The following is a 12,833-nucleotide window of genomic DNA, read 5'->3' as shown; positions in this document are numbered from 1 at the left end:
AAAAAGGCTATTTAGGTCCTGCTAATCGTTTGTTAAAAGACCCCCCGTTTTAATGAATCAATGTTAAAACGTATATGTAAATGAGCCCTACCGTGCACTGTGGGCATTCCATGCACCCCTCCCTCCACCCCTCCCCTCGTACTTTGTTCACACCCTCCTCTCGATTTTTCCCTGTAAGACCTCTTCCTGCTTTCAATTTACCACCTCCAACTATCTTTATTCCCGGCGGTTTAGATCGAAATCTCGTGCTTGCACAGTAGTGCTAATGCGCTACTGCGCATGCTCCAGTGCCATATTTGTGTGGAGAACGGCGCGACCGTACTGTGCATGCGCAGCACGCTCGCGTCGTTCTCAGGGGAACTGAGCATACTGAGCATGCTCAGTAGCTCAGTTCCTCTGTATGTATACCCAGAAGTGAAGCTATTATGGCTTCACAGGGAGTACATAGGCCATGTAAATGAAAGTATCAGCAGGCTTCTGCTACTACAAAACTCTGCTTAGTTTTTTAGTCAAACAATTCCAAAACACAGTAGAGTAGTTAATTTTGGTTTGGGGGCGTGGAAGCAGTTTATTTTGGTCAGCAGTGTTTTTTTGTTTTTTTTTTGCTGGGTGCCGCCCCCCTCCAAAAAAAATAAAAAAATAATAAAATAAAATAAAAAAATAAAAAAAAAGTTGAAGGCAGTGAATAGAAAGCAGGAGAAGGTCTTACAGAAAAGAACCAAGAGAGGAGGGCGTGAACAAAGTATGACGTGGAGGGGTGCACGGAACGCCCACAGTGCACGGTAGGACTCATTTTCATATATGTTTTAACGTTAATTCATTAAAACGGGGGGGGGGGGTCTTTTAACAAACGATTAGCAGAACCTGAATAGCCTTTTTAAAGGCTATTCAGGCATATGTTTATCTACAATAGCAAAAATTAAATGATGGAGTTCCTTTAACTAGTCAAGGAGGAGGGGAAGCAGTTTCACTTAGTTATGCAGTCATATTGCTAAATCTTGCTCGGATAGCTAGAGAATCAGGCTAAAATTTTAGAATGAAAGACATGTATCTGTACAGGGTGTAATTTAGAACGATGACTGCATGGCTAGATGAAGCTGCTCACCCCACCAGTTACAATACATGTTAATATGTTGATATAAGGATTTATAAGCTTATAACTCAATTTTGCAACAGAAAACTTAGTGACAGGCACCAAAGTAAAGGTTAGAGATAGGCAAACCTCAAAAAATTTGTTTTGATGAATAATTATGAGGTTCAACCCTTCAGTTTGTTTCATATCAAACTTGTGCCGCGTCAGGTCTCCCTGTCTACCTGTGTCCTCATCCAGCCTCCAGTTAATGTCACACAACCCACGGTCTCAGCAATCACGTAAGGCGCATCTGTGACATAACTCTAAGACAGCATTGTCACGTTGGTGTGCCACACATGACCACTAAGGCCCAATCACAAGCCTCAAACCTAAGAGTATAATTGGGGTATCATACCCCAAAAGTTTTGTGTTTGGGCAAACCCAAAACTTTTGGAAATTTCAGGCCCCCCCATCTCTGCTCCCAGCCTCAGACCCCCTCCCCCCCATCTCTGCTCCCAGCCTCAGGCCCCCCCCAATCTCTGCTCCCAGCCTCAGGCCCCCCCCCATCTCTGCTCCCAGCCTCAGCCCCCCCCCCATCTCTGCTCCTAGCCTCAGGCTCCCCCATCTCTGCTCCCAGCCTCAGGCCCCTTCCCCACATCGTCCCGAGTGTAGTTGGACTTACGTTGTCACACTCCACCGCTGCTCTCTCCGCTCGCTTGCTGTTCATCAGAGTCGGGCGGCTGGCTGCGTGCGGCGTATAGGAGGAAGAGCGAGGGCATCAGGTTGCTATGACAGCCGGAACCTTGCTCTGCCTCCCTGGCCTGTCAGGCATGCGCTTGTATTGCAGCCTAGGCAGATAGACTGCAATCCAGGCACCGGTAGCATAGAGTGCATTGCCGAATACCGGCGCCTGTATTGCAGGGAACCTGCCATGCGCAGCCAGCCGCACCTTTGTGCAGCGAGCGAGCGGAGAGCGCGTCGAGGGAGCGTGGCAAGGTGAGTTGAACTACACTGGGGCCAATGAAGCTGGGGAATGTGGTTGCCCCCCCCCACAGGACACCCCCTCCCCCTCGGGACACCCCAACCCCCTGTACCCGCTGCACTTACCTGTAGTATGTCGGGTGCAGCAGCCTACTCCGTCCGAGAGCTGTGTAGGTGGGCTGGGACAGCTGTGGCGCCGGGACCATGTGGGCTGCCACCATCTTCCTTAGTGTTTCCCTGCTGAATCGGCACGTCCACATTCAGGGCCTATATGGTGCCGTAGCCCTGGCTCCAGAGCCCGCCCACAGCCTGCCATGCACCAATAGGAGGTGCTTGCACAGACCAGAGCTGGCAGAATGCCAGCTTCTACAACCGAGCCCGGAGGATTGTTTGGAGGGTCACGGCGGCGATTTGGGGTGAGTGACCCAAATTTAAAGTAGCCTACTACCTTTTCCTGGCAAATATGTGTGTGTGTGTGTGTGTGTGTGTGTGTGTGTGTGTGTGTGTGTGTGTGTGTGTGTGTGTGTGAAATTTCCCCAAAATCCATTCAGCCGTTTGGCTGTGATTGAGGAATAAACATCCAAACACACAAACCCACAAACATCCAAACTCACAAACTTTCACCTTTATAATATTAATAGGATAAAGTCTATGGGGTCTGTGTGGTTTCTTAGCTGACTGCTTTTTAAAGCGTTTGGTCTTCCATTCGGGGGCGGGGGGGGGGGGGGGGAGGGGGTCCCCAAACGAACTCCCCGAACAGAATACCATTGCAGATGTAAACCAGGCCTAAGTCATACAGAAAACAATTACTTCAAGTTACTGCTGCTAAACATGGTTCTAAAAGTTATTGGTTCATGGGGTGTACTTAGTTTCTCACATGTGGCTTTTCCATTTCAGCTTCATTTTTATTAAATAAACAAAGATACAATGAAATCCATTGTGTAATATTATTCATCTGAGCTTGTATTCACCTAATTCTAAGACCTTCTAAGGACCAGATGTTTTTTGGGTTTTTTTATGTTCTGCTCTGTAAAATCATAGGATTCAAAGAGGGTGTATTGTGTTTTTCTCATGGCTGTGTCTTATTCATATATTTATTATGGAAACATTCATGTGTCAGAAATGATTCTTTGCAATAAATCAATCTGTCATGTCTTGCAAATTTTGGGGTCCCCACCCATTCTACAAATTCCGTTTTAAACAGGTAGTTATATTTTAGGAGTGTTTTGAATTGTGTATATGAATGCAGAAATACAGGTAAAACTTGATAGATGGTGTTTATAAGGTAGATGTATTTTATGTGTTCAGGGCAAGGACTTACGAAAGACTCTGGCCTCATTCACATTATGTTCAAAAACCTAATTGCCTGCATTGGCCATTTCAGTTTGTCAGGGCTTTGGACCCAGCATGTATGCATACATCACAGCCGTCCCAGATTTACCGGGACAGTCCTGGATTCTAGGTCTGGAGGACGCAGATGAGTTAAATACAATAATGAAGCAGGACCCGTCCACAGACAGCTCCTGCTTCACTGCTCTGTGTGAAGCACATCTCTGTGTGCTTCAGCCCCGGGAGCTGTAGGCCTGATGTGATGATGTCACTCACATCGCACCTGCAGCTCCTTGAACTCTCCAGAGGGGGAGACCTCAGAAAGAGCAGCAGGGGAGCGAGGAGAGGTGAGTATCAATATTTTGATTATGTTAAAATTTAGGGGCAAATGGAGGGATAACATTAAGCTTTTGGCAGATAAAGGGGGACATTAAACTGGGAGCAGATGAAGGGGAGACATTTAACTGAGGGCATTTTGGTGTAGTTCTCTGGAGAACTAAGAATACTAAGCAGTACCAAGTATAGTACCGAGTACTAAGCAGTATGATCAGTTCTCCAGAGAACTACACCAAAATGGCCGCTTGGACATGCACAACGTCCAATTTGCATATTTTTATGCAATGTGTAGTTGGGATTCACTAGAATTCCATCCTCTTTTGACAAACCGTAAAACAACACATATTTTTCCGCGGCATTTCTGCCACATGGGGCCCCTGCAGATATAATACTGATGTCCAAGGATAGACCATTAATACTAGAAACTGCATAACCCCTTTAAGGACACTCAGGAAATCTAATATAATTTGAGTTATTACGCTGTGATGACTTATTGCTATTTATTTTGTCTAACTCATCCATATGCCAAAAATTCCATTCATAGAAAATCCTTCCAAAAAAGGGAAAATTGTACCACCTGATGTTTTGGTGCCAGGGGTCTGGTGTGAAACAGATACCATCTATCAAACCTGAAAAATTAATGAGACAACTGATCGTGTAAGTCAACTTTAGTATACACATTATTGGAATGATTAGGAATGTGATTCTAATGTCTGCTGTGTCTGATGACTTAACCCCTTAACGCGGACCTTTCATGTCCTCTGACATTGGTGGTATTATACATGGCTAGAAAGGTAACAGTCTGCTGAATTCAGTGCACTGTCAGCTTTGCTGATATGCACCCCAGAGAGATATCGGTGGTTTAGTAAGGACGGGCCTTACATATCAGTGTCTTCGCTGGGCTATAAGAAATGAACCCCCCACCCCTTGACAGTACTCTTCCATAGCCTTGTACTGAATTCAGCATGTTGTTAGCTTTCTAGTGGTACAAAATATCTCCAGTGTCAGAGAACATGAAAGGTCCTCCTTAATGAATAGCCTGTTTTGCCCATTAATGACAAAGCCATTTTTGTATTTTTCTATAAGCATACCAAAAGCCATAACTGCTTTTATTTTTATGTTAATGTAACTATAACTATATTAGAGCTTCATTTTTGCAGGACAAGGTTGTTGTGTTTCATGGTACTATTTTGGGGTATTTTTATCTCATTAATTACATTCTATTAACTCCTTAGACTTTTATCTTTCGTGTCATCTGAAAGCAACTGTCTATGCTATGAAGGTACGAGATGTGTAGCACCTGAAACAACGGATACTGGAAGCCTGTGCTAGCATTTCTTCTGCAGTGTTGCTTTCAGTGTCAAGACTGGGAGAAGAGGGTTGCATTGACAATCCAACAAAATGGGCAGCACTTTGAACACATTTTATAAGTGGTCAGAAATTTTTAAATAACTCATGAAAGAATAAAGGTATGTTAAAGCCAAGCACACCATTGAAATTCTCAACAACTTTGATGTGTCACATGACCCTCTTCTCTTTGAAAAAAACTAAAGTTGGATCCAAAATAGCCAATGGCCGCCTTGGTCACCACCCATCTTGAAAAGTTTTCCCCCTCCCATATGCTAAAGTGCCACAAACAGGAAGTTGATATCACCAGGTGTATCCATATAAATGGCCCACCCTGTATATAAACACTACCGTTCAAATGTTTGGGGTCACCCAATTCTGTGTTTTCCATGAAAACTCACACTGTTATTTATCAAATGAGTTGCAAAGTGAATAGAAAATATAGTCAAAACATTGAAAAGGTTAGAAATAATCATTTTTATTTGAAATAATAATTTTCTCCATCAAACTTTGCTTTCGTCAAAGAATGCTCCATTTGCAGCAATGACAGCATTGCTGAGGTAATCTGGAGAAATTTCCCCCCATGCTTCCAGAAGCCCCTCCCACAAATTGGATTGGCTTGATGGGCACTTTTTGCGTACCATACGGTCAAGCTGCTCCCACAACAGCTCAATGGAGTTGAGATCTGGTGACTGTTCTGGCCACTCCATTATAGATAGAATAACAGCTGCCTGCTTCTTCCCTAAATATTTCTTGAATAATTTGGACCTGTGCTTTGGTCATTGTCCTATTGTAGGATGAAATTGGCTCCAATTAAGCGCTGTCCACAGGGTATGGCATGGTGTTTTAAAATGGAGTCATAGCCTTCCCTATTCAAAATCCCTTTTATCTAGTACAAATCTCCCACTTCACCAGCACCAAAGCAACCCCAGACTATCACATGGTGTCAGGCACTCTTCCTGCATCTTTTCAGTTGTTCTGCGTCTCACAAATGTTCTTCTGTGTGATCCAATCACCTCAAACTTCGATTCGTCTGTCCATAACACTTTTATCCAATCTTCCTTTGTCCAATGTGTGTGTTCTTTTGCCGATATTAATCTTTTTCTTTTATTAGCCAGTCTGATATGGCTTTTTCTTTGTCACTCTGCCCTGAAGGCCAGCATCCCGGAGTCGCTTCTTCACTGTAGACGTTGTCACTGGCGTTTTGCGGATACTATTTAATGAAGCTGCCAGATGAGGACCTGTGAGACATCGATTTCTCAAACTAGAGACTCTAATGTACTTGTCTTGTTGCTCAGTTGTGCAGCGGGGCCTCCCACTTCTCTTTCTACTCTGGTTAGAGCCTGTTTGTGCTGTCCTCTGAAGGGAGTAGTACACACCGTTGTAGGAATTATTCAGCTTCTTGGCAATTTCTCGCATGGAATAGCCTTCATTTCTAAGAACAAGAACAGACTGTTTAATTTCACATTAAAGTTCTCTTTTTCTGGCCATTTTGAGAGTTTAATTGAACCAACAAATATTGATGCAGATTCTCAACTAGCTCAAAGGAAAGTCAGTTTAATAGCTTCTCTAACCAGAAAAACTATTTTCAGCTGCGCTAACATACTTGCACAAGGGTTTTCTAAACATCCATTCCCTTCATACACAGTTAGCAAACACAATGTACTATTAGAACACTGGAGTGATGGTTGCTGGAAATGGACCTCTATACACCTATGTAGATATTGCATTAAAAACCAGAATAGTCATTTACCACATTAAAAAATATATAAAGTGTATTTCTGATTCATTTAATGTTATCTTCATTGAAAAAAACCTGTGTTTTCTTTTCAAAAATAAGGAAATTTCTAAGTGACCCTAAACTTTTCAAGGGTAGTATATGTAAAGATGTCAAGATCTTGTTCTTATATACTACAAATTACAACCTGTTCTCACATTCCCTAATACCTCAGTGTGTTATTTTATTGATTCCAAAGCAAAAGGTCACTGGCTCAAATCTCTAGAATCTGCCATGAAGAAGATTTCCTAAGAAAAACAGCACTCGAGTACCATGGGTATGAAAAGGACAACATAGCGTTCCAGCATGATAACGACCCGAAGCATACATTAAGATTAGCGAAGAAATGGTTCAATGACAATGAAGTAGAGGTGCTAGATTCGTCCCCAGACCTCAAACCAATCAAACATTTTGTTAGGATAGCAGATGTAGTTCTGAGCCAATAGTGAGAACCAGCACTAGACACACTGATTAAAATGGTTAATACAGCGCTGAGTGTCCAGCATCCCCTGTGCTGCACCACCCCACAGTGGTGTTCACCCGAGCCCCAGAAGTCGGGAATGAACTTGGCGGCAGGCAGAGTGGTACAGGTCAGGAAATGCACAGACACACAGCGCACCAAAAATCACAGGAGAACCAGAAACTGGGAACTCTTACCAGCAGATCTTAAGGGTGCGGTGCAGGTCCAAGAAACCAGAAAGCAGTGCGTGGTGGTCAGCAGGTGGCAGCAGAGGACCAAAGCATACTTGTACAGTCCGAGTTGTCAATAAGAGGGCAGCACAGTACAGGGGGTAATCCAGAGGGAAAGTCAGGCAAGCAGAGTCAGTAACAGGAGGGGCAATGCAGTACAAAATCTGGTTCAGGAAGCAAAGGTCTAAAAGCAATCTGGGGTCACAAACAGGAGCAGGTACAGTATACAGATCAGGAGGCAAAAGGCAGTCAGAGGTCAAGGCAGGGGGTCAAAAACGAGGTAGTCAGATACAGGAGAGACAACGCTTACTAACAGGAACACTGAATAGCCAGTGCCAGTCAGGAGCAAGAGCCCATCCTCAAATAGGGGCCGGCCTGTTGTCAGGCTTGAAAAAGCCGATGGTCCCTGGTCCGACTCAGGAGGAGACCGTCAACCCCCACACATCACTGCAGAGATTCCGGACTGCCGCCTGAGACCTGGAAGCAGGGAACTCAGGAGCACAGAGAGGAGAGGGCAGGCAACCTCTGCACAGCGTTGCAGAGGTTCCAGCCCTACTCCTAACACATTTGTGGGTAGAGTTGAAGAAAAAGCAGTATGCACCAAAATCAGGAATGTATAGAAGAGAACAGGGATCAGATTTCGGTAGAGACTTGCTTGAATCTGATTAAAATAACATTTTAGGCACTGTGAAAGCCAAAGGTGGATTAACAAAATAATAAAAATTTAAATTTAGATTTTTAGGAGTAAAACAGTAACAATGCAGTTACATGATAAGAATCTGCATAACTAATCATATGCTAAATAGATACAAGTCAAATGTATGTATGAGATAGCCCAGATGATTGTTTATAAAATGCTGGTAGTCTCACATTTGATACTGTACTGGATGATGAGATATGGAACCTGGAGGTCAAATGTTCCAAACATTGTTGCCCTTTTGCTCATCAGGATAGTATGAGAAGGGGCTGCTATGGGACATTATCGTGTGTGGAGGGGAAACTATGGGACATTATACTGTGTGGAGGGATCATGATAGGGAATTATAGTGTGTGAAGGGGCCATTATGTGTGAGGGACAATGTGGGATATTATACTGTGTAATTGATACATTTTTATTGACTATCCTTGTCAAAGCACATACAGGTTACTAAATATATTAAATCTGAAAGGTGCATTCTAGGATTACAGTATTTGGCATCCCCACCAATCAGCTGTTTGAAGGAGATGCCTTAAGCCTTGTGCTCCAATTTTTTAAATAACTAAAGCTACCTTCTTCTATCTCCTGTACAAATAAATTAGAGACACACTTACGCAGCCCCTCTCTTTTCACATTTAGGTGGGGCATTATTCTAGGTGTAGATGCTAGAGGGAGGGCCTACATCTATGAGATATTTATGGTATATCCTATAGATATTGCCATGAATACAAGGATGGGAAAACCCCCTTAAGTGCTAGATCACACAGAGTTCTTTGGCAGCAGATTTTGATGCGGAATCCGCCTCTGCACGAGACTCCCTCCCGATTAGGCCCATTTATTCGGGCCTAATCCAGAGCGGAATGCTGCGATGGGACACCGGTCCACTGAATCGGCATTTCGTCGTGACTAGCCACGCGGTATATTCACACGCGGAATCCAATGCCCTAAGACTTTTAGAGCTTATTCACAGAATGAAGAAAAAGGCAGCGTGAAAGCAGTTTTGAAAAACAAACATTGGGTGATAACCATGGGATAACTATCTATTATCTATTGTTTTCTCATTTTGTAAAAGGTATTGTGTCTGCTATAGATCTTGTAACAATATAAGCTGTGATTGTAGCTTATGCATTTTTTCTTTGTCTTCCAGCACCTTAATATCTTGTCTGTCTTACTTGTTTTCCTCTTTTTAAAATTTCAGCGCTTCCTTTTTCATGCCTTTACAAAATTAAAACTCTTTGCTAATCTTGGTCTAGTCGGACTGTTTGCGGTAGGGCGGTGCCTTCACTGCTGGCCAGTGTGTATTTCTGATGTCAGTACCTACTGAAGCCCAGATGACAATTTAGATGTAAGATGGCTTGCATACATCATTCTTGGTAGTACAAAAACAGCATTCTTATCAGGGGCTTAGAAATGACAGTGAAGTAAACTCTGATGTACAAGAAGGGCTTGAACTAACCTTTAAGCAAAATAAGCATGTGCTTAGGCCATCAGAGGTAGGGGGCATCGCATTACCATGATGCATGATGGACCATGTGGTGCAAAACTGCATATGGTGAAGCTAAACCAAGAGCCACAAGAAGGATAAGACTATTACCCAGATGTATGTACAAGAATCAATAATTTGAATATATGAAAATGCATGGTTATATCTTAATTACATATAATATATATATATATATATATATATATATATATATATATATATATATATGTATATATATATATATCAAAATCTTCTAACCACAATATGACTGGGTGATTTTCCCTGGTTCATGACTGGAAGCAGTTTATTTTCCCCTACCTGTGTTTTTGAGGGCTATAACATTTTTCGTTAGGGTTAGTTGAATCAAATTTTGTGTCTCTTTTGGTGGTACATAGGGCTTTATTCTTATTTAATTGTTGCATTACATAGTAAAAATTTAGCTAGAATCACTGCACAAGCCTTTTTTTATGCAGGTCCTGCCGCTACTGAGCGCTGGTCATTGACATATAAATTACTAATCGCATCTATTCAAAGTCTCTCTCTATATATAGCTAAGGCCTCTGAGAAGGTCGGCATGATGTTAAAGGGAGCGCCCTCTATTGGTTTGCTTGACTGAGGCCCTGTCTTCCTAACTGCATCATGGGAGATAAACTTGCACATTTTCAGTGAGCGCCCTCTATCGGTGTGCATGCCTGAGGCACTGGCTTCCTAATTACATCATGGAAATCAGATTTGCATATTCTTCCCATGTTCCTTTGCACAGTGGAGCGCTCATGGCTTAATAAGACTCCATACACCTAAATGGTGGTCTCTCCCTATGGAGTGACGATATCCCCTCAACCCTGTCTAAGCCTCTCACCTATGCCAGGTCAGTCCTCTCTGCGCCAAGCTGACGAGATGCAATAACATTGAAATAGCTGTCCTTGGCTGAGAGACTACCTGGTAAAATCCCAACATCATTGCAAACAAAGGCCTCTGAGAAGGTCGGCATGATGTTAAAGGGAGCGCCCTCTATCGGTTTGCTTGACTGAGGCCCTGTCTTCCTAACTGCATCATGGAAGATAAACATTCTCAGTGAGCGCCCTCTATTGGTGTGCATGCCTGAGGCACTGGCTTCCTAATTACATCATGGAAGTCAGATTTGCATATTCTTCCCATATATATATATATATATATATATATATATATATATATATATATATATATATAGTTAGCTAGAATCAGTATAGCCTTTCTTTTGTCTTTTCTAATTGTAGGTAAAATCAGTTGATGCCAATTCCTGTTGGAAAATGAAAAAGGTAAGATGCTTCTGTTGTTGTCTAATGGCCATGAGTGGTATGACACATGGAATGCGACACTTGTAGCCCATGTCCTGGATACATCTGTGTGTGGTGGCTCTTGAACAATTGACTCCAGCAGCAGTCCACTCCTTATGAATCTCCACAAAATTTTTGAATGGCCTTTTCTTATCAATCCTATCAAGGCTGCGATTATCCCGGTTGCTTGTACACCTTTTTCTACCACACTTTTTCCTTGCACTGAACTTTCCATTAATATGCTTTGATACAGCACTTTGTGTACAGCCAGCTTCTTTAGCAATGACCATTTATGGCTTACCCTCCTTTTGGAGTGTATCAATGACTGCCTTCTGGACATCTGTCAAGTCAGCAGTCTTCCCCATGATTGTGTCGCTTACTGAACCAGACTAAGGGACCTTTTTAAACACTTAGGAATCCTTTGCAGCTGTTTTGGTTTAATTATTAGAGATGAGCGAGTACTGTTCGGATCAGCCGATCCGAACAGCACGCTCGCATAGAAATGAATGGACATAGCCGGCACGCGGGGGGTTAAGCGGCCGGCCGCCGTCAAAGCGGAAGTACCAGGTGCATCCATTCATTTCTATGGAGCGTGCTGTTCGGATCGGCTGATCCGAACAGTACTCGCTCATCTCTACTAATTATTCAAATTTTCTGAGATAATGACTTTTGGGTTTTCCTTGGTTGTAAGCCATAATCATCAACATTAATAAAATTAAACACTTGAAAAAGTTCTCTCTGTTTCTAATGACTCAATAGAATATATGGGTTTCACTTTTTCAATTGAATTACTAAAAAAAATAACTTTTTGATGATATTCTAATTTTTTGAGATGCACTTGTAGAATCAGTTGCTAAATACATAGCTAGAAGTCTCTTTATATATAGTTTAATTTTAGGACCTTTTTTCTTTATTTTATACTAGCTGGTACCCGCGACTTCGTCTGCGGTGATTGTAAAAGTGGGTATATACAGACGCGGGTAAGGTTTTCGTACTGTGTATAAGGTATGGGATATGAAATGTAACTTTGTATCTTGTTTTTGCTGTAATTGCGAGAATACGTGAGACTTTTGTGTTGAAGTTAATTTGTATTTGAGCTGCTATACGGTGTTGTGAGAAACTGTACATAGTGTCTTTGGGACAGAGGTATTTGAAGTTAAGATACCTCGATATACGACATTGTATGATTTGTTATTTTCTGCCAGTAGTGTGTTGACCTTTTTTTGTTTTTAAAAGTTGCCATATTTTGACAGCAGTCACTTTTTTATTTGTCTGTGTCGGCGGATGTCTTTTTTTGCGGGGCCAGGTGTAGTTTTTAGTTGTTGCATTTTCGGGAAATGCTATTGGATTGATCACTTTTGATTGATATTTGTATGATAATGAAAATAGTGAAAAAACAGTGGTTTTGGACTTTTCAGTATGTTTGCCGCTACGGCGTTAAGCGTCCAGGCAAAATATTTGTATAGCTTTTTAGAGCGGGCAATTTCGGACACAGGGATACCTAACATGTATCTGTTTCACAGTATTTAACTACTTTTATATGTGTTCTAGGGAAATGGGGGGACTTGAATTTGTAATATTTTTTTTTTTTTTCCTTTTTTTTTGTTTTTGTTTTTGCATTTTTAGACCGCCTAGGAGTATTGACATGGGTGGGCGGTGTCGCAGATTGTCAGAGCGGTGGGGGTCGGCAAACATGGCTGCTTCGGAGTGTTAAAGAGAGCATCCTGGAGTATCGTTAAGGTGAGGGGAAAAGTGGTAAAGTATATGTATATGTGATTGTGTGGGGTTAGGGGCTAGGCTGTAGA

This window comes from Leptodactylus fuscus, chromosome 4, assembly GCF_031893055.1.
Source record: "Leptodactylus fuscus isolate aLepFus1 chromosome 4, aLepFus1.hap2, whole genome shotgun sequence".
Classification (NCBI taxonomy): Eukaryota; Metazoa; Chordata; class Amphibia; order Anura; family Leptodactylidae; genus Leptodactylus; species Leptodactylus fuscus.
This window is presented reverse-complemented; position numbering follows the sequence as displayed.